Source organism: Beta vulgaris, chromosome 8, assembly GCF_026745355.1.
Source record: "Beta vulgaris subsp. vulgaris cultivar EL10 chromosome 8, EL10.2, whole genome shotgun sequence".
Taxonomy (NCBI): domain Eukaryota; kingdom Viridiplantae; phylum Streptophyta; class Magnoliopsida; order Caryophyllales; family Amaranthaceae; genus Beta; species Beta vulgaris.
The window spans coordinates 16,727,629-16,753,776 of NC_079209.1; the positions used below are offsets into that span (position 1 = coordinate 16,727,629).

Here is a 26,148-nt window from a genome sequence, read left to right on the forward strand (position 1 = left end):
AAGAGTTGGTTGTATTTGATATTAGTTAGGATTTGGAAGAAAACTGTACTTATGAGGTAAATTTATCATTTTTCTCAGTATGTTTAGCAAAGAACATAAAGTAGTTTTTTTAAGGATAGAAAGTAGTTCTTTAGAAATGTAACTAGTTTTTGTTCCAAATCATACGTCCCGGATTATTTACTAATATGCATATGAACTCTTCAAAAACAGAAATATTTGTCTTTAAATGACTTCTTCTCCCACAAAGATCAACATGAGCATTCTAGTGTAGTTAGTTAGTGCATTCACATATCAAATGTTAGGTCATGGGTTTGAGTCTTGAAACACACATTTCTATTGTTTAATGTCTTATTTGATTGTGTGGAGGAGGGAAGAGTACATGTGGCAACATGACATTTGTTTGTCTTGAGTTTTAGGTATGATTTTGTAACTACAATAATACAAATTTTTGTTCGTTCTCTTGCAATAATACAAACATTGAATTATTTTTTAATAATACAAACTTTACATCAAACTTTACATCAAGTTTTTATTATTAAAAAATAATCAAAAGTTTGTATTATTCTTGTTAAATAAATCCTTATATATATATATATATATATATATATATATATGTTCCTAAATGCTTTATGTTCCCTTGCACATTCTTCTTTTTCTTGTTTCTATAACTTTTTGTTGTGCATGTTAAGTTTTGATGATGAAAAATAATATAATATGTTATATTATGGAAGTTTGTGACAGATGGTTGAGAAACGAATAAATAATTGTACACTTTGAAGAAATGAAGAATCAAGATTGAAGTCCAAGTTTATATTGAATTTTAATTCCAAGTTTAGTTACTCTATGTAAAATGTAGTATACTAGAACTAGATGATATATTCTGTGCCAAATATAGAAATATAAAATTTGGATAATTATTATTTTCCTAGAGTTAAGGAAATAAATAATTATGTTAATTTTATATATTTACAGGAAAAAGATTTTCCAAAATAAAGTTTAAATAAAAAACGATTTAGAAAAGCGTTTTAATTAAAAACGTGTTTTTGATAAATAAAAAACGAGTAAAATAAGGTTTTGTAAAAACGAGATTTTGATAAAAATAAGATTTTTGAAAATAGGTTTAGGAAAAAGAATTTTCGAAGTAATATGAGATGAAAAGAAAATGCATTGGTTATCAAAGATATAGATAAAGATGGATTTAAGGAAAATTTATCCTTTTAGGATTTATGATAAAGATAAAAGGATTAAATTTATTTTCTAAAAAGAAAAGATTTTATCCCTTAAATTAAGGAGTAAAAGATGAATAATTCTTGAAGGATTTTTGACCAGTCCATGTACTATAAAATGGGTTATTAATTCAGTTTTATTTTTCACGTTTTCAAAGAGAGAAAATTAGAGATAAAGTATGATTGTTTAAAAATTAGTGTGGTCTACTAGTTCAATGATTAGTGCTAAATTGAATATAAAAGTATATATGTATCGATCCTTGGAATACTTGTAAGGATGATATGTTAAACGATTATGGCTCTCTAAGTTAGTTGTCAGGTTTGGTTTGTTATACAAATTTGTTAAGAATGATTAAACTATTGGATGAGATTTGAGAATGAAGTATTGAAATATGAATGATAATGAGAAGTGATCCAAAGGAGAAAGTAGCCTCGTCTGAGTCGACGAATGAGGTGACATGAGCAGTACCCCCATGGACTGTAAACCTTGGGGGTCCCCATAGGGAAACCTGCCCATTGTTCTGTGGGGCAATAATCGGGCTATATAGGCAATGTGAAACCTGTGGATGGATGACTAAATCATCAGAAAAAATATACTCCAGACTAGTCGCGGTTATTGGCCAAAAGTAAAGCGAATGGTTGGGTGACGACCCTCACTGTCGGAGTGTAAGCTTTGTCTCCTCCGCCGCCTTCTCTTTCCCCCTGGTTAAAAGAATTTTATCTCAAATTGTGAAAGGCATATCGATATTGGAATCCTAATAAGGAATCGTATCGTGGTAAGTTGTTTCGATATTGGATTCCCGATAAGGAATCATATCAGGTAAGTTATGAATGTTTATTCAATATTTGAATATGAATATCGATATTAGTTTCCTTCTAAGGAAGCATATCATTGTAAGTTGTAATGATGTTGGATTCTCGATAAGGAATCGTATCTTCTTATTGGATTCATGATAAGGAATCATATTTTGGTATTGGATTCCCGATAAAGAATCATGTCATGGAATGATGTCACATTATTTAATTCCTAATAAGGGATTGTTTTATAAGTCTAAGAAAATGACTGATATAGTATTTGTAAATATAAGTTGGATTTCTTATAAGGAACCGATTAAAGGAAATTAGTTATATAACCTATATCAGAGTTCATTAACTTAGATTCCTCATAAGTAATTGTGATATGTTGAAATCTAATTAAATGAAAATATAAACAATATGTTTCTGTTTATGATTGCGTGGAAGTTGCCTTGGTGCATTTGTTGTTATGTGAATGATGGTGTGGTAGAAATGAAATAATCACATAAAGGTATAATAAGTATGTGGTCAACAGGAGTTGATGTGATGCATGTTGTGACATCATGACTATATTGATTGTTGAGATGTTTTCAAGTTAAAGCCACCAAAGTATGTGTTACTCTTGTTTACGGGTTAGTACTCAGCTTTGTTGATGTGTCTGTATGTTATTTTGTCATTTCTGTGGCATGTCACTTGGTGGGTGGCAGTTTCCCTAAAACTAATATGAGCTACAGGTGTGTTATAGATGTTATCGAAGTCAGGACGCTCGACGTTGTTATAGTTAGCAATTAAATTATTTATAACATAATTCTGTATTTAGAAGTCGTTAGCTAGTACTCCTAATTCTCTGTTCGTGGTTTCTCCGCAAAAGTGTTGAGGTTGTTGAGTTTGGAGTATTTTATAGATTGAAATTATAAACAGGTTTAAATTATTTCCCGCTTTAGGGTTGTCCTATTTTTAAAGAAAAATCTACCAGATTTTCTATAGAAATTTATTAGAATAGATTCAAAGAATCAAGGCGTATTGTAATAGTTAATTTAAATTAAATAGAATTGGAAATTGAGTTCCACACTCTCTGATGTAGTTCGGTGAGTGTGATGGTAATAGTCCGGGTTATCTTGACTAGATTTCTTTTGCTGTGCTTAATCCTCTGTAAGTTGGTTGAGAGAATTCAGGCTGCTAGGAGTTGTATCAGAGCTTGACTAGTTTTGGATATGTTGTGATATCCATATCATAGTGTAATGGTTGAAAAATAGGTTTAATGGATTAACTAAAGAGTTAGGTGTAAATGAATCAAGCCGTATGAGTGCTTGCGCTTATTAGTATATTATATGGATCCATTTATATGCCTAAGTATTACTTGTGTATGTATCTGTTAATGTATATAATGTTATCTTGTTTTGACTTGATTGTCTTTGATAATAATTACTTTAGTGTGTGTATTTTGACAAAAGTTATATGATTTGCTTAAGTAAATGATTTTCAAACGAGATCTCGATAAATGGGATTATCATAATTTAATGCAGACAATTTTGCCCCTTTTGTTTTCTTTGCTCCTTGATTTCGTGAGTTAAGTTGAAGTAGAGATACAAAACATGATGGTAAAATGGAGGATGGACGCCTAATGTCTTGCGAGCTTGAAATTCTAGTTTTCTTTAAATAAATGTTTGGAAGTTTTGAGGACAAAAACTTGTAATAAGAGTGGTAGTATGTAAGGCTTATTTTTAAAGATGTTAATTAAATGCTAATTATATTTTTTTAACTAATTACGTTTTTAGTATTCATATTTTATTTGTGTTGGAGTATGATTTTTATTTATCATCTTATTAATTAATGTTATTTTGGGAAGTTATTTTAAAATATATTTGGGTTCTTATAATTTAAAATTAGTTGAACAATATTTAACTAAAGTGGAAACTAATTCTTACAAGATAAACTTCCCTTCATGGATAATCCATACCTTTTCTTGGTCGGTTTTGGAAATGCAAAGAACCATTAACCCCGAAATACCTCCCCTTTGTCGGTTATTTTTAGCTACCCCAAACCCGTTGAACTTTCTTTCTCTCCCTTCGCACCTCTCTCACCGGAGTTTCCTCAGCTTACCAGAGCCACTTTCTTCTCGCTGCTGCAAACCACTGGGGTTGCTATTCCCGTCTTTATCTCTCCTCTGTTTCGTCTCTGCTGCTGTTTTTGTTCACAGGTGATTGTCGTCCCACGTTGATGCGGCCTTGAAAGCCGGCCTTTATTTACTTTCTCCTTCTCCTCTCACTGTTTGTTGTGGCGCGAGTATGGTGGTGGTGCCACCGTTTTGCCGCTGCCAAGCTGCCGCTTTATTCTCCCTCCCTTCACTTTGTTGCCACCGTTTGTGGTAGTGTTCCAAGGTACTAACCCCTTGTTCCTTTGTTTTTATTATTATTGTTTCAATTTTGAATGAAATTTATAAATGGATTGTGGGTTGTAGTTATAGTTGATAATGTTGAATGCATTGTTAATTGTGAACTAAAAGTCCAAATTTGATGATGTTGCGCTGATCAATTCACTAGTGTAAAAAACCTTATATGTCACTTAGTAACAGATTTAGTTTTTTGAAAACCGCATCCGAAAATAAGCATTAAAAATGGAAGGGAAAGCTGGGAGGACAATCTAATGCGGTCCTCTTGTGGACCGCATCAGATTACAAAAACTGATGCGGTTTTGTGCAATGCATCATATTTTCTTACTTTATCCTCGCGTGGCCCATATTCCTCGTGCGTGGCCCATGCTCCCTTATGACTCCCAGCCCACCTAATTAGCAAACCGTAAAAACATCAACCCTCCTTCCCCCTCTCTCTCTCTCTCTCTCATAACCCTCTCCCATCTCTCTCATAACGATGCCTCTTCCCCCTCTCCTCTCACAAACTCTAAAACTCGTCTCATCAACCCTCTCTCCTCTTCCCTCTCTCATCAACTCCCTCTCATTGAAAATTCGTCATCAACACCGTCGTTTTCATCATCAACAACTAGATCTCGTCTCTCCTCTCATAGCTCATCAGAAATTCGTCTCTCCATCGCTCATCGTTGTCAACAACAACAACAACAACTGTCGCTCGTCTCTCGGTCGCTCGTCGCTATCATCAACTCTATTTCTCTTTGCATTTTGTTTTTTTCCAGATCTAGGGTTGCGTTTATTTTTTTCGTTTTAAATTTTCATTTTCGTTCCACTTTCTTATTTTCGATTGTAGTTAGCCTAGTTTTAAGTTTATAATTTCATTTCTTAACTTTTATTTTTATTGTTATTTTGAGTTTTTTTCTAGATCTGGGTTTTTGCTTTATGCTTATTATCTCTTAATTTCCGTATTTTGTTCTATTTTTTTGGTTATATTCTTGTATAAATTTTCGGTTGATTTTTTTTTTTTTAGTTTTATGTATAATGTCATTTTTTTTATTTGTATTTTTATTTGGTTATATTCTTGTATAATGTATTCATTTTTTACTAATTCTATGTAAATATATCAATTTTATATCTTTATTTCGTTGGTTTTTGTTATTAAATTTGCATACAAAGTGAGTCCATGGCAAAGTTAATATCAGAATTGGTTGGATGTTTTTGTTGATAAATGTTACTTGCTAGGATGTTGTCTTAGAAATTCGTGCCAACCTGGGATAATGGGCAGATGTCTGATAAATCAATAACCTGGAACTGCATACAAAGCAATGTTTGCTTGTATACAATTTTTTTTAATAGTCAAAGGTAATAAACTGATGCGGCCATATGAAGAACCGCATTAGTTAAGTAAATTAATTGATCCGGTTTTGGACCGGATAAGTAATTTGTATAAGTTGTTGCGGGCTCATCGGATGCGGACCAAAACCGCATCAGTAACCCCGATTTTGACCCCATCAGATTAGCTTTTTTCAACTAGTGATTGGATGAATATGTGTGGATCAATTTTTGGTAGATTATTGCTTATTGTTGGCATGAAACATAACTAGGGAGTTGCTATGCCGATTAATAATCTTAGTTGTTGTATTGTTGGTTTGGAAAGGAATTGTTTTTCGTAATATGGTATAAGGAATTGGTAATGTAACTACAATGAATTTAAACTTGGGAATTAGCTAAGTTTTTGTTCTTGTCGAGTTAACTGATTATCATTACTATTATCGTTGTAGAGGCGATTATTGATGTGATTGAACAAATTCGACTTAAATCAGGATGAGTTTTGAGTTTAATGTATTACAATGAAGAAGTTATAATAGTCATATATTAACTAGTTAAGAACTAAATGTGGAAGCTCTCAAGTAAATTGTTTTCATTTGATGAGTCGTTCATGCTTAGTTTAATTATTTGTAGCTTACTTTGTCTAGTTTAATGTTATATTAATGCTTAGTATCATTTTATTGGTTGTTAATTTCTCTAAAGTTATCATTTTTGTGTTTATGGAGTGAGAAGTTTGTTGGTTAGTGTTTGGGTGAAAACACAACCATGATTGATTTGGGGGTGTTTGAATACAAAATTAGGGGTTTGATTATGTTTCTTAATTAATTTGTAGCATGATTACTATTTGCTTGCATTCTAGTTGGGCTCTTGGATGGTTTTTTTTTTTTGATACCTTAATCAAGTTGAGAGAGGAGATTAAGGTTGACATTTATGTTGTTATCTTGCTTAATTACTCATGAGCGTGAAATTTGATTGAGGGATGAATTAGATCTTAAGAGCCAACAACCTCAATTAGTTGCTTAGTTTTGTTTCCTCCATGTTTCACCTTCTAATTGACTAAATCATGATTGGTTGGTGTTGAATCCTTTTCCCTAATTTTTTTTTGTTATTTCGTAGTTAGTTTAGTTTAATAGATAAAATTGGTAATTGACACATTCCAACTCTTTTTTAATTAGGCCTAGCTTATTTAAGACATTTTGGTGCTTCTTAGTACTGGTGGAAGAATGAACTTTGCTTACTACTTTACTTAGTTTAGTGGTTAATTAGCTAGTTTAACTTTTGCCGTAGAAGTTTTCATGCTCTCGACTTTTCTCTCGACGTAGGATACCTTATCCCGCGCTTGGCGCTATGGCAAGAAAAGCCAAAAGCTCGAATTCTTCTGCAATTTCAAACTCGGTGGATAAGCAAAAAGGTCCTGTCTCTGATTCGATAGCGAAGAAGACGAAATCCATGGATGAAATTTTGGGGGTTTCAGCGATGGCGGTGGAATTGGATGATTCGAAAGAGGAAGGTGAAATACTCACCCCTAAAGCTTCAATTGCAGCGATGAAGAATCAGGTGGAGGATCATCGTAAATTTTGCATCATCGCTATTGGTGATGAAAACTAGACAATCGCTAATGGAGAACAATCAGGTAATTCCAATCTTGAAACCTGATAGTAATGTTAGTGGAGTGAATGGTGACGTAGTGCAAATAGTGATGGATGACATTCAAGATGAAGTGGATTATTGAAATTCGTCAATTGCATGCTCTGTAATTGGTGCTAATCCGCCATTAACAGTAATTGATGGTTTCTTTAGACGAATATGGAAGAATATGGGAATTGATAAGACAGGTAGCATTGATCATGGTGTATTCATTGTCCGATTTACTTCTCTGAAAAATCGTGATAAAATTCTGGCTGAAAATAGACCCACATTTGATACAAAACCTGTTGTGTGTAAACCATGGCACAAAGATATTGTAGATTTTAAGAATGAGATAAAAGTTGTTCCTATATGGATACAACTTAAGAATCTTAAGCTGAAATTTTGGGGAAACAGGTGTTTGAGCAAAATTGTGGGTTCAATTGGGAAATTTATACAATAAGATCAGGCAACGATCAATAGGGACAAGTTGCAATTGGCTAGAGTGCAAATAGAAGTGGCTATTTCACAACAGTTACCTGATGAGGTGAAGTTTCAAGATGAGAATGGTAATATGAGGGTGATTAAACTTTGTTATGAGTGGCGACCCACTATGTGCACTCATTGCAACTTACTGGGTCATGTATTTGAGGATTGTAAAAAGGGACAAGGTATACCATAAAAGGAGGTAAAAAAACAGGTTAAAAAAGCCACTAAGGTGGTACCAGTTGCAGGGATGTAGCAGGGGGAAACTGGTGGGTGCACTAGTGTAGTGTAACCTGTTCAGGATGGGAAGGAAAAGATTCTAGGAGTGGCTGTGAGCAATTCTTTTCGGGCTCTGGATGCTCAGGAGGTCTCTGATGATGGAAGCTTGCAGGAAAAGGAGAATGTGGAGGAGGGACAAAGGGCTGAGATCAGGCCCGTCCCTGAGCCTGGGCAGGAAGGGCGCCCGCCTAGGGCCTAGGGAGAAAAGGTCAAAGTCGTTTTTTTGCAATCTACAAGATAAGATAAATAATTCTGCATTGCATTATATTCATCTAGTATCATATTAGTTCCTTGGTTTGTTGTTAGTTATTGAGCCCTTCCATTTCACCCATCCCATGTTCGAACCCCAAGTACAGTTTTTTGTCTTCCACTTTCTATTTTTTCTTTTTGCTCTTATTTTTTTTTCTTCCATCTTTCTATTTTTTTTTTTTTTGTCTTTCAGCTTTTCTAATTTTTCTTTATGGTTTTGCTTTCATTTTCAATGATTTTAAAGATCCAGTTTCTTTTTTTTTTCTTTTTTTTTTTGGTTTTCTTTTATTTCTAATGGTTTTAAATAACTATTTAATCTTTAGAAAGTGGTTTTTTTCCTTCTCATATAAAGTAACTACGCTTTTGCTATTTCACACCCCCTTCGATTTTATATCTCTTTAATTTTTATGTTTACATCGTTTGTTTGCTCTAGTCGACTATGAGATTACTAATATATAAGAACAAATGTTAATATGAAGTGTTATCAAATTTATCTCAATGTATATTACACTCCAAATATTCTATTTTACAAAAATTGTACGAATCAAAAGTAGGATAGTCAAATATATTAGATGTTAATAAAATCGCAAATGTCAAAGTGGAACTGTTATAAAGTCCATACCTTATAAAAAAAATGTAAGGTAAAATGAATCCAGATTTCATGAGTTACCAGACTCATATCCGAACTTTGCCCTTTAATATGTTCAAATCAATATAGATCAAGAATAGTAGTTGATATTGGAGTGGGCTCATTTTTTCGTACTTTGCCCAGGGCCTCCAAAATGTCAGGGACGGGCCTGGCTGAGATAGGGGAGGGAGGTGGAAGGCCTCTTGACATAGATGGATAGTATGCTGCGTTGGAATGTTAGGGGGGCAAATAGGGATGATAAACAGAGAAATAATGGATGCTTTCTGAAACAAAATAAATGCAGCCTAGTTTGTCTTCTTGAAACAAAAGTTAAGGTTCGGAATTTGGGGGCCTTATACTTGAAGTTTTTTTGGGGGTGGGCTTTCACCTCAAATAGTATGCACCACCCAGGTGGCACGATAATCATTGCTTGGAATCTTGTGGAGTTTTAGGTCAGTCCACTCTGGAGTTCAAGTCAACTGATTCAATGTAACATAGAGCCAAAGCATGGAGAAGAGTTTGATTGCTCTTTCATCTATGCTCACAATACTCAAGGGGAGATGAAGACTCTTTGGGAGGACTTGATTAAGTTTGGTGGGAGCATTCAGGGTCCCTGGATACTCATGGGGATTTCAATTGTGTATTAAACACAGATGAAAGAATTGGAAGTGCAATCAGATTGCAGGAAATGCATGATTTTCATAATTGCATTAGTTTATGTGCAATTGAGGATGCCAAGTATTGTGGGAATTTTTTCACATGGAACTATGAACAAATGGGCAGTAGTAGAGTATTCTCTAAACTTGACAGAGTTTTAGTGAATCAAAGGTGGAATGATAAATACCCTACTACTGAAGTGTGTTTCAAGAATGAGGGGTATTTTGACCATTGTCCTGCTGTGGTGTCTGTTTATCCAGCAATTACAGTGGGTAAGAAACCTTTTAAGTTCTTTAAAATGTGGCAAACACATCCTCAGTATATGGACATTGTTACCCATGCTTGGCAGGGGACACAAATTGGAACTAAAATGTTCTTACTTGTTAAGAAGTTGAAAGTAGTCAAGGGTGAACTAAAGATGTTAAATAGAGAGAGATTTGGAGACATTGCAGCTCGTGATGCTAAATCTTTTCTGGCATTTCAAGCTCTTTAGAATGCACTGCATGCTGATCCCTCTAATGAAGACATTGCTAATAGGGAGAGAGGCTCAGGTTGAGTACATAAGAGCTCACAAGACATATATGCAGTTTTTAGCTCAAAAAGCTAAAAGTGTATGGCTTAAGGAGGGGGACGAGAACACTGGTTTCTTTTGATCAAACAATCAAGCAAAGACACATTCAGAATTCCATTTTTTCTATAGAAGACATGCATGAAAACTGGACTACTGAGCCAGCTTAGGTACCTGAAGTGTTTCTGGAGTGTTATAGAGTCCTACTTGGCTCCAAAATGGAGACTAGAACAAAACTCAAGCAATCGGTGGTAGATAATGGGCCCCTGCTAGATGATGTGATGAAGGATCAACTGAATGCCACATACACAAAGGAGGAGATCAAAGCTGCAATTGATGGAGGGACGGCCCCTGGACCTTATCGTTTTGGTAGTTCCTTCTTCAAAGGTACATGGGAGATAGTAGGTGATGAGGTTGGCAATGCTGTGTTGGATTTCCTAACTATAGGTAGGCTCTTCAAAGAAATAAATGCTACAAGTATCACCCTCATACCTAAAGGCAAATGTGCTGAAAGTGTAAAAGACTTCAGGCCCATATCTTGTTGGAATGCAATCTACAAGTGCATTTCAAAGGTGTTATGTGCTAGACTTAGTAGCATATTGCCTGATATTATAGCTCAGAATCAAGGAGCCTTTGTGCTGAATAGATTCATAGCACATAATATCATGGTGTGTGCCAAGACTTAGTAAAAGGGTATAAAAGGAAGAAGTCCTTGGCAAGATGTATCATCAAGCTTGACCTACAAAAAGCTTATGATACAGTTGAGTGGGACTTTCTAGAAGAAATGCTAGTGGGTGTACAATTTCCAGAGCATTTTGTTAAACTTATCATGACCTGTGTTAGGACCCCAAGGTTCTCCCTAGCTATAAATGGTTCTCTCCATGGATTTTTTGAAGGTAAAAGAGGCTTGAGGTAAGGTGACCCTTTATCCCCTCTGCTGTTTGTACTTTGTATTGAATACTTGTCTAGAATACTGAGGAAGGTAGGGGAGAAAGAAGGCTTCAAATTCCACCACAGATGTAGAGAAAGAAAGGTGACTCACCTTTGTTTTGCTGATGACATAATATTAATTATGTTGCAAAGGAGAGTACAAGTCAGTTCGCATGATGATGCAAGGTTTTAAACTTTTCTCAAACACAACAGGATTACAAGCTAGTCCTTCAAAAAATGTTGTATTCTGCTCTGGTATGCACACCTTAGAAGTATAAAGGATACTTGATATGACAGGGTTCACAAAAGGTTCTTTTTCATTCAGATACTTAGGCATTCCTATCTCTTCTAAGAGAATATCTGCAGCCGAATATGAAAAAATAGTGGAAAGAATATGTTCAAGAATCAAGGTGTGGAGTTCAAGAAACATGTTCTCTTCTGGGAGGCTAACCTTGGTCAACTCTGTGTTGATGACCCTACAAATCTATTGGGCTGAGATTATGATATTGCCCAAACTTGTTCTAAAACATATCAATAGCATTTGCAGGACTCTCCTTTGGAGTGGTATAACAGATTCTACACTAGTACTGGAAAAGGCAATTTGCGTCGGATGTGAGGCGCCTATTTGCGTCGGACTATGGTGCGATGCCAAAGCCCTCGACGCAAATGACTCAGAAACGATCTGCGTCGTATGCAGAAACGATGCAGATTAGTTAGCTATTTGCGTCGCACGTTGTATACGGTGCGACGCAGATGGCTACACAGCCCAACATCAAGCTCAAAGGGTAGGGTATTGTGCGTCGCACATCGCCTAGGGTGCGACGCAGGTGAGTGATTTGCGTCGCACCTTGGGCTACGTGCGACGCAAATTGCTGTTTTTTTTAAAAAAAATTAATTTTATGAACTAGGCTAAACCAACAAAATTTCAGTAGAAGAAGAAAAAGCGAACAAAAAAGCAACAAAAAACCATTCTCATCAGTAGAAGAAGGGAACACAAAAGAATAAATAAAAAAAAATCCATAAATGTCATAATTTACAACTCGAACACAACAGTAAACCAACAAAATTCCAGTATTGCAGTATGTATTGCAAACAAAATGAAAAACTTAAATTTACAGTATGTATTGCAAACAATATATCACTAGCATCTGTCGCCGGTACTGTCGCTGCTAGTCTCATCCGCCGCTACTATTGCTTGCGTTGTATCAATCTTCCGCCGCTACCGCCGAAAAACAAAAACATGAAGATTTTAGTTTTCAGATCTAAATTGAAAAAAAAAAAATCAGATCTGAAAATTAAAACCGAAAAACAAATCTAAATTTTTTTTTAAAAAAACTGAACAAATCAGAATGAAAAAGGAAAATTACCAGTAAAGAATCTCTTTGTTGTTCAAGGATGCGTGTTTTCATCTTACATAATTCAGGAACAACACAAGGACGTCAATCTCAGATTCAATACAATTTTGCGCAGGGAAGATGCTTGCGTCTTCATGATTAAAACCGAAAATAATGCAAGAGTAAAGGAAATGCGTAACAAGCATACTACATACTACTAGCTTTCATTAGTTAAAGAAATGTTTAAGGCAGAAATCTGGGTTGTTTTTTCTTGTAGAGGGGAGGAGAGAGAAAAAAGATGAGAAGCGGCTGAGAGAGGGAGGGAGAGGGTTGGGTGAAATTAGGGTTGAGTGAGTATGCGTGCAGTTTCTGAAATAAAAGGGTAGTGGGATATGGGCCTCGTGGACTTAATATGTGCGTCGCACATTGTATAAGGTGCGTTGCAATTGGGTATTTTGCAACGCACCTAAAAGACGTGCGACGCACATAGTGTGAATTTTTTTTTTAAATGTAGAGACGATTTGCGTCGCATGAGTCAGGGTATCCGACACACATTTGCTTTTTGCAACGCATGTAAAGCAGGTGCGACGCAAATGGGCCATGTTGTGCGTCGCACTCCTCCCACATGCGACGCAAATCCTAACTGTGCGTCGTTTCCGTGTCTGTGCGACGCAAATCAGGGGACGCAAATCGTCTATTATGTACTAGTGCTAGGTGCCCTGTGAAAGTTGCCTGGAAGCACATATGTATAGCAAAAAGAGTAGGAGGTCTGGGTATAATAAATAGCCAGATATGGAATTTGGCAGCCATGGGTAAGCATGGGTGGATGATTACAACAAAAAAAAGATAATCTATGGGTCAAATAGATTCATTCCAATTCTCTGAAAGAGCAAAACTGGTGGGATTAGTCTCCAAAGGTGTATGATAGTTGGTATTGGAGAGCAATTTGCAAAGTGAAAGATATCATGAAAGGCCACCTAACTGAGGTTCAGCTAGCTAACATGCCTCAATACTCAATAAAATTGAGTTACCAACACATGGTCCCTACAAATAGAGAGGTGTACTGGGCAAAGATGGTCTGGTGCAGACTTGGACAACCTAAGCATCGGTTCATTATGTGGTTGTTGATGTAAGGAAGGTTGAATACAAAGAATAGGCTATTGCAAATGGGCATCACTCAGGATAGCTGTTGCCTCCTTTGTGCAGATGACACTGAAACTCATCTGCATTTATTCTTTAATTGCTACTTCAGTAGGAGATGCATCATAAACATACTTCAGTGGCTGGGAATGATGGCACTCATCTTAATTACAACTCCATGTTAAGATGTATGCGCAGGAAAAAGCAGAGTAAGTTCAGAAGAAGTGTTCTATATGCTGCCATCATGAGCATCATTTATCACATATGGGGAGAGAGAAATAATGCCCTCTAGAATAGTCAAGTGAAGTGTTTAGATACTATCATCCATAGCATCAAATACAATGTATATAATAGAATTTATAGTATTATACCTACGAAAATTAGCCATAGTGATCATAGATGGTTTATAGCGATCAAAGAGAGTTAGCTTTAGGCTGTGTAGCCTGCTGGTGTTGTCGTTCATCTAAAGGCATGTCTTTAGAATGATCACATTGGTATGTTTTGATGTAATAATACCTTACCTTGCCTATCAAAAACAATTTGCTAGTTTGACTTTAGTAGATTATGAACAACCTCATTTACCTATGTCACTAAACAAACGAGAATGGTAACTATATTCAATTCTATAAAATACCACCAACCACAATGAATATGTGCTAAAGAAAAAAAAAAGTTATCGAGGACCTATCGTCGAGGTTGTTAGTTCATTTACAGAAGAATCACTTCCCATTATCTGATCAGCATCATGTGATCTCACAAAAACAGCAGGCCCTTTTGGTTGAGGGAGAGTAAGTGTTTCACCACTTAGTAAAGAAACCACCTTTGTCAGGCCTGGTCTTTCTGCAGGGTCCTCGTGAACACAAACAAGCGCGGTATGGAGGCATCTTAGCTCCTCTTCTCTTGGATATGGCGTAGAAAGTAAAGAGTCAACAATTTCCAACTCTTTGCCTTCGTTCCACAACTTCCACGCCTACATCGTACATTAATTAATTGGAGGCGTTTAGCAACCAAGAAAAATAACGTTTATAGTACTTTATTAGTCTTTTAGCTTTGGGACTAAAACCATGTTCTTATGATCAATATATAAGCTCAAGCAAGTTTTTATAAAGATTAATAAGTTAATTCACATATACTTTTTTGAGTGGCAAGAAAAAAAATGAAGCCTTACATATGCAACAGGTGACTTAGAATGCGCCTTAAGGTAATGGCTGCTTCTTATTCCAGCAATGATCTCTAGAACAATAACTCCATAGCTGAACACGTCAGATTTTACAGAGAACAAGCCTTCCATTGCGTACTCTGGTGCCATGTACCCACTTTTCGCAATATAATGGACAAATCTCAATTAGTGATTCATATATTTGATAAACTTTTTTGTGCCTAACACAACGCTATCAATTGGTAAAAGATGGAGTAATACCATGATAAACTCTGTTAGGCGTAATAGAGGCCCACACTCGTCGAGAGTTTGACCACATACAAGATAAGTATGGTTCATTCCATCTTAAAACCAATTGGTAATAGGTGGAGTGACCCACCAATCTATATATTAGCCATTTGCTATTTATTTCTTCAATATGGGTTAACTACTCCCAACTCACATATGGTTATACTCTTAACAATATGAATAAAAATATGAGAAAGGGGGAGCCATTAGAACTAGATAGGGTCGTGTTTAAAAGGTTGGCGTCTCTATGTTAATTATTGACATTCATTCTTAATATTAAAATTATCATGTATAATTATAAAACTTAAATATTCATCATCTATAAAATTACAATATGGAATACTAATTTTTACTAAAAAAAAAAACCTAAAGCATGAGTTTAGGAATTTCTTTTAGGGGGAGCATTAGTATCAGTATAATATGGCAAAACAAATAATAAATTTCAAATTTTAGGCCTTTGAAACGAGGGGCCTTTGGGAGATAGATCTCTTTAAACACCCTCAGATAAGGCATTGGAACTGAGAAGATAAGTTTACTTACTAGGTGCCCACAACTCTCTTGGTGGTAGCTGTATTTTGATCATCACAAAATATCCTTGCTATGCCAAAGTCTGATATCTTTGCCATCATATCATGGTCCAACAAGACATTACTAAGCTTAAGATCTCTGTGAATTATTCTTACCCTGGAGCCTTCATGAAGATATAGAAGTCCACGAGCTATGTCATTAATGATATTAAATCGAGTCTCCCAGTTTAGGTGCGCACGCTTTTCTGCATCTGAAATTTGGTTGAAAATTACAACATCATTAAGCTCAAAGGTAACCAATTTCTGATGGTGTAATTGAAGAATTGTTAATGTAAATGCATACCATAAATATACAAATCAAGGTTTTTATGTGGCAAGAATTCATATACAAGAAGCTTCTCTTCTCCTTCAATTCCACATCCTAGTAGTCTAACAAGGTTTTTGTGCTGAAGATTTGCAATGAGCATGATCTCATTTTTGAACTCTTCCATCCCCTGCCATGTCCTTCTGGCTATGAGAGTATGAATAATGGATGATTTGTATTGATATTGACAGAGGCTATTTATAGCCAAGTACAAAGACTATAAGCATACATTATACAAGATATTATAGAATATACAAAGGGATATTCTATCTAACTAAGGAAAGGATTATATCTATTGATTACATAGGATAGTAACTGAAGATAGTGTAGCATAATCAACGTGATATGATATGATCTTCATCATGCCCCCGCAAGATGGACGACCTTTGAGCGAGACCAATCTTGGTTAAAAGAAGATAAAAACGTGCCTTAGGTAATGGTTTGGTAAGCGCATCGGCGAGTTGATCATCACCTGAAATATGTTGCACATGAATGGTCCCTAACTGAACCTGCTCACGAACAAAGTAGAAGGAAAGAGCAAGGTGCTTCATACGCGAGTGAAAAATGGGACGTGCAGAGTAGTGTGTGGCACCAAGATTATCACAGTAGATGGATGGTGTATGAGGAAGAGTAAACCCAAGTTCTGTGAGAAGAGACCGAAGACATAGAACTTCCGCCGTGGTGTCCGCGACGGCTCGGAATTCAGCTTCGGTAGACGACCGAGCTAGAGCACGTTGTTTCTTAGAACTCCATGAGATAGGGTTACGGCCTAGGTAAACAATGTAGCCAGTGGTAGATACATAGTCATCTTTATCACCGGCCCAGTCGGCATCCGTGAATGCATGGAGGCGCATGGGAGTGTCACGGTGAAGCTGGATACCTACATGAATGGTGCCACGTAAGTAGCGAAGGAGCCGTTTGAGGGCAAGCCAATGAATATCGGTTGGAGCTTGCATGTATTGAGCAAGTTTGTTGACGGTGAAGGCGACGTCGGGACGGGTGAGGGAGAGATATTGTAAGTTGCCAACCAGAGCCCTATATTCAGTATGGTTAGGGATAGGTGTGCCATGAGAGTGGAGAAGGGGAGGGTGAGTAGCCATGGGCGTGGAAACTGGGTTGCAAGTGTCCATGTTGTAACGATGAAGGAGGTCAGAGATGTATTTGGTTTGGTTGAGAAATAAACCATGGGCATTAGGAATGACCTCAACACCTAGAAGGAAGGATAGGGAGCCAAGATCTTTGAGGGAAAAACGTGAGGCAAGAGTAGAGATGAAGGTGTTTAGATGAGCGGGAGAGGGGCCGGTAATGATTATGTTGTCAACATAGACGAGAAGATAGAAGCACTGAGAGCCATGTTGGTAAATAAATAATGAAGGGTCAGATATGGAATTACTAAAGCCATATGAGAGAAGAAAGGTTTTGAGTTCAATGTACCAAGCTCGAGGAGCTTGTTTGAGACCGTAGATGGCTTTTGTGAGTTTACAGACATGATTGGGGTTGTGAGAATCAACATAACCAGGGGGTTGGGTCATGTAAACGGTTTCGGTGAGAGTACCTTGTAGAAAGGCGTTATTGACGTCTAGTTGACGGAGAGACCAACCTTGACTAATAGCAAGAGAAAGAATAAGACGAACAGTGGTTGGACGAATGACGGGGCTAAAAGTTTCGGAGTAGTCAATGCCAGGGCGTTGGTGAAAGCCTTTGGCGACGAGACGAGCTTTGTATTGTTTTAGAGTACCATCGGGGTTGTATTTGATGCGGAAAACCCACTTACAACCAACGATGTTGTAAGAAGATTGGGAGGGAACAAGAGTCCAAGTTTGATTTTTTATGAGAGCTTGGTATTCGGCGAGCATGGCGGCAGCCCAATGAGGGTCTTTAAGGGCTTGTTTGGCGGTGGTAGGAGGGAGAGAAGGAGTGGTAATGGTGGTGGCATTGGCATATTTTGGGTTGGGTTTAGTGATGTTATTTGTAAGGCGGGTGGTGATGGTGCGTGTTGGTGGGAGAGTAGATGTAGGGGCTGCAGGGGGTTCACGGATGAGGTGGGGTGATGTAGGGAGGCTTGGTTGTGAGGAGGGGGAGGAAGGAGAGATAGGAGGGGAGGTTGAGGGGGTAGTAGCGTGTGCGGAGGCAGAAGGTGTTGTAGAAGGAATGTGAAGAGGTGATGACATATGGGAGGGTGGGGAGGCAGTAGGAGTATGAGAATGGGTGTGGGGGGAATGTGCGTGAGATGTAGTGTGGTTGGTGGGGTTAATGTGAGGTGGGGTAGATGTTGTTAGTGAGGGAACAAAAGATAAGTTGAGTGTGCACCATTCTTGAGCAGTTATAGAAGCATGGGAGGGAGATTTTGGTTGTAGCGTGGGGTAGGGAAAATTATTTTCAATAAATTTAACATACCTAGACGTGTAGACTTTGGAAGTGGATGGATCAAAACAGTAGTAGGCACTTTGAGTGGGGGAGTAACCAATGAAAATGCACGGGGTAGAGCGAGGTTCCATTTTGTTAGAGGTATAAGGGCGTAGCCATGGGTAGCATAAACAACCAAAACTTCGTAATTTAATGTAATTTGGATCCTTGTTAAAGAGAGTTTGATAGGGAGATTTGTGGTGAAGAGTGGGGGTAGGGAGACGGTTTATGAGATATGTGGCAGTTGTGAAGGCATAGGGCCAAAAAGTAAGAGGAAGGTGGGCATGTGAGAGAAGGGTAAGTCCAGTTTCAACTATGTGACGGTGGCGGCGTTCTGCATAGCCATTATGTTCCGGGGTATGGGGTGGAGAGGTGAGATGAGAGATGCCATTTTCAAGGAGTGTAGGAGTGAGTTTGAGATATTCGCCACCATATTATCAGAAAATAGTTGAATGATAGGTTTGTTAAAGAATTTTTCTACAAGAGCACGGAAGCGAGAAAAGGTGGAAGCACTATCAGATTTGCGTTTAAGAGGGTAAAACCATATATATTTGGTGTAGTGGTCGACAAAAATAACATAATATTTGTAATTGTCATGAGAAAGAATTGGAGCAGTCCAAACATCAGAAAAAATGAGTTCAAGAGGGGCATTAGAAGTGAGAGTAGATTTAGAAAATGGGAGTTTGTGATTTTTTTAATGTTGCAAGAATTACAAGGAATAACAGATGACATAGGTAAAGAAAATTGACTACTAATTATTTTGAGAATAGTTTTGGAGGGATGGCCGAGAAGATGGTGCCAATCCGGAGATGGAGTCACAACGGTGGTGTGGACAGATGGAGGAGGACGCCATTCATAGATGCCATCTCTAAGTTGACCTTGGAGAAGAATGTGATTCGTGGAGATGTCCTTAACAAAGAAAGAAGAGGGTAAGAACTCAACATATGCATTATTATCTTTGCAAAATTGAGAGATAGATAAAATATTGAGAGATATAGTGGGAACATGTAAAACATTATTAAATTTAAAGACATGAGTAGAGTGAGAGATAGAGAAAGAACCAATATTAGTGATAGGAAGTGAGGAGCCATCTCCAATTATAAGATCATCACACCCATCATACGGAGCATGGAGTGAGAGATTAGTGAGATCGTTGGTAATATGGTGAGTAGCACCACTATCCATGAGCCAAGAAGAGGAGGAAGGTGAAGGGGTAGTGGCGGTGTGGGCTTGAGGAGTGTAAGAGGGAGATGATTTTGGAGTGGAGTTAGGGGAGGGTGTGGGTGAGGGGAAGACTATGTGAGGGAAAAGTTGACGAAATATGGAACATTGGGAAATGACATGGCCAACATTACGACACCACAGACATTTACCCTTGAAAGGGTTGGGTTGACGAGGGTTGGGGGTGGACGGGCGAGAGTTGGTGTTGGTTGGGCGTGGGAGAAGACCGGGTGGGGAAGGAGAGGAGGAGGAGTGGCGATAATTGTTGTGGCGGTGGTGGGCAGCATGGACCGAAGCCGGGAAGGTTGGTTGAGAAATAGAGGAGGTGAGCTCTTCATGATTAATGAGTTTTTCATGTAAAGATTCAAAGGTAATGAGAGTGTCACGAGCACGAACCGCATCAATGATAGGTTTGTATGTTTCTTGGTTCAAACCTTTAAGTATTTTAGCAATAATATCCTCATTATCCATAGGTTTACCCATAAGGGAGAGTTGGGTGGTACAAGCTTTTATAGCTTGCATATAGTCAGCTATGCTTTGATTGTTTTGAGTGAGGTTGTCAAGACGGTTTTTGATTTGAAGAAGGTGGCCACGAGATGGGTTGGCATATGTAGTGGCTAGAATAGTCCATGCTTCGTGAGAAGTAGTGGCTTGGATAATGAGAGGAGCAATATTAGGGGATAGAGTGCCAATAAGAGCACCTATGATTAGTTTATCTTGACGTTGCCATAAAAATAAGCTGGGTTGGGTGTGGTTTTGGAGTCTATGGTAATGGTTTCGGGTGGGGTTTTATGGCTGCCATCTACATATTTCAAGAGGTCATATCCAAAGAGAATGGAGTGGATTTGAGTTTTCCATGAAAGGTAGTTGGCAGAAGTAAGTTTAATGCAATTATTGAAGTTGACAAGAATGAAGGGTTGGGATGGGTCTGAGACATTGGGGATGTTATGATCAATGCCTGCCATGGGAACAAGAGTTGTGGTGGGCGTGGGTTTTGAAAAAAAAGAGAGAGAAAAAGGATCAATGCTGTGATACCATATGAGAGTATGAATAATGGATGATTTGTATTGATATTGACAGAGGCTATTTATAGCCAAGTACAAAGACTATAAGCATACATTATACAAGATATTATAGAATATACAAAGGGATATTCTATCTAACTAAGGAAAGGATTATATCTATTGATTACATAGGATAGTAACTGAAGATAGTGTAGCATAATCAACGTGATATGATATGATCTTCATCACTGGCAAGCCTCTTCACTGCTACTTTCGTTCCGTCGGGGAGAACACCCTAACATAATGTTCATTTTAGTTTAATTTAGTTTAGTTTAACATTAAGATGTACACTACCTGAAAATCGCACAAGTACAATCTTAAGTCTATTCATAGATGATTAATGATCGGTAGACATAACTTTCCTTTCCTTTACCATCAATTCACACCATATAATAGAGAACTTTCATATTCTGATGTGACAGGTTTGGTAGTTGAGGCCTAAGAGGATGGGTGGCACCATAGGCTAATCATAGGAGGAAGTAGAAAATCTGGATTTTAGTAGAATATTATGCAAGAAGTTGGTGGAGTAAAATGTACTGACCTTGTAATCATGTAAATACCATAAGTCACAACCTTTTTGTAACTTGTAAAGTTGGTGAATCATAGCCAATAAAAATAAAGACTTTACATATCACTATTACTTCTCACATATATATACTTCTACTCCAAATAATTATCAACTCAAAGAAGCAAAGTCCACTTGCATCTTCTTGTAATTTCCTATAGTGGTATCCGAGCCAAAATTTCCAAAATCTCGCCACTATAGCCAAAACAAATTCAACTCAAACACAATATAAGTTATGATGACAGTCAACAATCCAACTTTCCCAATTCTAATTTCGGGGAAAAAACTATGATTTTTAGAAAATTAAAATAAAGGCATTATTTTAGTCTCATGGGTTGTGGATTTATACCGATAAAAGGATATATGGAATATGAAGATGGGATATACTAAAGGAAACAGAAAAAAAAAGGCAGTTCAATGGTGAAAGAATGTGGAATGCTAAAGCATTATACCTTATATAAAATGTTATCACAGATACAATATGTTCAAGAATTTTAAGAGCCAACAAAACAAAGGAGGTTTAGGAGATACTACATCAAGAATTTTAAGGAGAGAGCAAGGTGAGAAGTTTCAAACTCTAATTTCTAATAAGAGAATTTGTAAACTTAAAAATGAAAGAAGAAGAATTAAAGAAACATTATTTTTCAAAGGTAATAGAAATAGTGAATCAAATGAAATCATTTGGAGAAGAGGTTATAGATGAACAAATTGTGAAGAAGTTTTTTAAAGTTTAACGGATAAATATGATAACACTGTTGCTATTATTAAGAAACCAAACGATATATCAAAAATTACAGTGGAATAACTTAATGTTAGATATTTGATTGAAGTTAGTTGCTATATTTTACGAGCATGTGGTTGAATAAAGTATTAGCACTTTCTAGTTTCTTGAAGTCAATTAAGTTAGTTGGTAATGGAGTAGTGTGGTCAACATAGTGGAGTGTTACGTGGGAACGTTTTTCTACTTTTATTATTTTTGTTATTTCCATTATTTAGGAAGTCTGATGTTTTTCGTTTTGATCTACAATGAGTGTATCATGATTAACTTTGTTTGTTTGTGTCTTTTCCTCCAATGGCATACACTTTGTTTTCTCTTTTATTAAATATTATTCACTCAACAATGATGCGAAAAGTTTTAAGGAGACAAAAAAAATATGTCCTCTTATAATTTTGATAAGTTAATGGGTTCACTTTTTGCCCATAAAGATAGAATTTCAAGCTCGTAAGAAAATGAGATTGAAAAGGCTTTTCAAGTGAAAAAAAAGTTCTTTGGTGGAGATTACAATCAAGGTAGGGGTGGCTTCGATGGTCGCGATTGTGGTCGAAGTTGTCGTCGTGAAGAAGATGGAGGACGTGGTCAAGCCGAAGGACAACGTCAATTTCTGAGTAGCATTCAATGCTACTATTGCAAAAGGTATGGTTACAAGGAAGAACGATGTTGGGACAAGCAAATGGATGAGCAAATTAATCAAAGCAATTGTGCTCAAAAGGTTGCAGAAGAATAAGAAAGCAAGCTATTCTAAAAGTGTGAGTGTGCGACAGTGTCTGGGGATGTTAATGTTTCGGTCAAGATTACAAGTTGAAGATTTGTTAAGCCAAAGCCAATTGTGTGTTATGTGTTTGTGGTAGCAATTAAGTCCGAGTTGAAGAAGTGTTGTGCAGGAGCAGTAAAGTGTGTGTATAGCCATCTATATCGTCGTATGATCAGAGAGATGATATATTCACAAAGTCTCATTCTCAAGCTAAACGTGACTTTATTTTATTTTTCTTTTGACTTAGGTGTCTGTAGCTTTAGTTCTAACTCAGAAATTTCGTAGTAGTACAATAACTTCGTTCCGCCTCCCCTCTCTTTTTTTTTCTCTCTTCCCTCTCCTCTCCTACAAAACCCTAATTTTCAAGCTAGGGGCTCTACCACCCATTTGGGCAGTAGTAAGCCCCTTTTTCTCTCTAATGGAAAGTTTTTCTACCCATATATTGGGTTATATCTACCCATATTATACTGGTTTTTATCTCTCTCCATGTGAGAGTTTGGAGACTTTATTTTTGGGTTTTTGTGTAATTCAAGATGTTGATTTGTTGATCGAAATTTGTGTGGAGTTGCAACAGATATCAAGACTTAATTTACAATCACTTGAATTCAATCCAGTTCTACTTGAAAACTACAAAAGATCGACAGACCCCCTTGCAGAAGGCTGCATCAGACAACGATGTGAAAGACAAGGGTTTTCAGAAGTTTTAGATCTACTAACTGGTGGTGGTTTTCTCATATTAGCATTGTATTTATTTCATTTTGATATGTATTTGTTTAGTTTCTACTACTATTGTAGATGCGTATGACTTTGAACAATGAATTTGTAAGAATTAAGTCCTTGAATGTGTTTCACAAAATGCGTCAAAAGGGGTTTTTGGAGTACCGCCCGACCCGTGGGTCGGGTGAAGCCGTCCGATCGGGCCCGAGACGATTTTGTCAAACAGCTGGTTTTGGAGGTCGCCCGATCGAGCACCTCACCGAACTTACGACAGGGCGAGGTCGCCCGATCGAGCCCGTGTCAATCTAGGGTTGGGAAAAGTTCCGCCCAATCGATCAACAAGAAGATTCGCCCGACCCCATAGGGCGGATTCCGGTTTATGCGAAAACACGTTTTTCGACGCGGTGTATAAATAGGTTATTTCACCTAGTTGTTTTAGACTACGAATTTAGTCTAATTCTCTTTGTAATCTGGTTTCCTTCACATAATAAAATATTCTCTCTCTCTGCTTGTGGACGTAGACAAATTGGTGAACCACGTAAAACGATTGTCTGTTTTTCATTGTTTTGCATTTAATTATTTGTTTCTTTATCACGTCCGTTATAACAAATTGGCACCAAGAGCTTTGTGTTTGATTTGTGTGAGAAAGATGTCCAGAATGAATGTGAAAATAGATAAATTCACTAGGAGGAATAGTTTTAGTCTATGGAAAATCAAGATGTGGGCTTTACTGAAGCACCAAGGGTTGTGGGCACCGTTGGCAAAGAAGTCAATGGATTCAGTCACCGCCTGAGATGAAAATTCTAGAGGAAAAGGCGCACTCAACCGTTATGTTGTGTCTTTATGACGACATAATTTCTGAAGCCGCGGAGCAGGAAACTGCTACTAGTCTGTGGTTGAAGTTAGTGAGTCTATACATGACGAAATCTGTAACCAACTAGTTGCTCTTGAAGCAACGTCTGTTCAGCCTGCGTATGCAAGAAGGTACGTCTCTGGGGGACCATCTAGATAAATTGAATGCTACCTTACTAGATCTTCGTAATATTGATGTTAAAGTAGATGATGAGGATGCTACTTTGATTCTGTTAGTATCTTTTCCTTTATCGTATGAGAATTCTGTGGATTCTTTTATTGTTCGGAAAGATAGTCTGTCATTAAAAGAAGTAAGATTTGCTCTTCATAATAGAGAGGTCTGTCATTAGGCATCTAGTTCTAGTACAAAAAATCAGGCATCGGCATTTGGGGTTTACTGAGAATAAGAGACAAAGAAAATCTGGTAAAGGAATCGAACCATAAAAATTTGAATTCTAAGGGTCCTAAAACTACTGATATCTGTAATTACTGTAAGGAAAAGGGGCATTGGAAATGTCCCAAGAAGAAGAAGTAGCAGGAAAAGAATGAAGCTTTTGTTGCTCTGGCAGAAACTGAAGGTAACTCTGAGGAAGATCTGGCCCTAGTTGCTAATAATCAGTCACATTGTAGGGATGTGTGGGTTCTTGATTATGGGGCATCGTATCATATTAGTCCACGCAGAGAGTGGTTTTCAACTTATGAGCAAATAGATGGGGGCAATGTTTCTTTGGCCCAACAGTGCTCCATGGAAAGTAGTTAGAATAGGCTCCATTAGATTCAGGACTTATGGCATGTTCCACTTATTATAAAGAATCTGATATCTTTGAGTCTTCTTGATAGCAAGGGTTTCAGTTTTCAAGGTGAATGTGGACTTATGAGTGTTTACAAAGGTTCGGAGGTGGTTATGAGAGGTATTAAAAATGGTACCTTATATTTTTTTTCAAGGTTCTATGTGACAGGTTCTACTATTGTTGCATCATCTAAGATTCACAAAGAGCATATGACCAAGTTGTGTCATATGAGACTTGAACACATGGGTGAAAGGGAGATGCAAATTCTGTCAACGAGGGATCTTCTATGTGGGCACAAGGTGCAGGATCTAGAGATTTGTGAACCTTGTGTGTTTGGGAAGCTTCATCGCAGCAAGTTCCCAAAGGCAGTTCATACAACAAAGGTACTCTTGATTATATCCATTCTAATTGTTGGGTCCTTCCCGAGTTGAATCTATTGGAGGTCACAAGTATTTTGTGTCGATGATTGATGATTATTCAAGAATGACTTGGGTAATTATGATGAAGCATAAAAGTGAGGCTTTCAAGAACTTCAAGCAATAGAAGGCTTTAGTGGAAAATCAAGCTGAAAAGAAAGATAAAAAAGCTGCATAATGATAATGGTCTGGAACTCTATTGATCTGAGTTTAATGAGTTTTGCAAGGATGAAGGGATTGCTCGACATCATACTGTTAGAAATATGCCACAACAAAATGGAGTATCATAACCCATGAATCAGACATTGTTGGAGAGAGCGAGGTGCATGCTCTCAAATGCTAGGTTAGCTAGAAGATTTTTGGCAAAGTTGTAAGTACAACTTGCTATATGATCAACCGTGGACCTCACACAGGTATTAACTATAAAACACCTTATGAGGTGTGGTTTGGTAAGCCTGCAGATTATTATTTGTTGAGAGTTTTTGGTTCTACTGTTTATTATCATGTAAATGAGGGTAAATTAGAACCTAGAGCTAAGAAGGGTGTATTTGAGGGTTTTGAGAGTGGAGTTAAGGGCTATAGAATCTGGTCATCTTCTGAGAGTCGTGTTATACTTAGTAGGAATGTAATA

General features: G+C 37.2%; 1 pseudogene; it reads right to left on the minus strand.

The window, feature by feature from the left end:
- Positions 1 to 14,288: 14,288 nt before the first annotated feature.
- LOC125492881 (cysteine-rich receptor-like protein kinase 44) overlaps positions 14,289 to 26,148 on the minus strand; it is a 35,472-nt pseudogene continuing 23,612 nt past the window's right edge.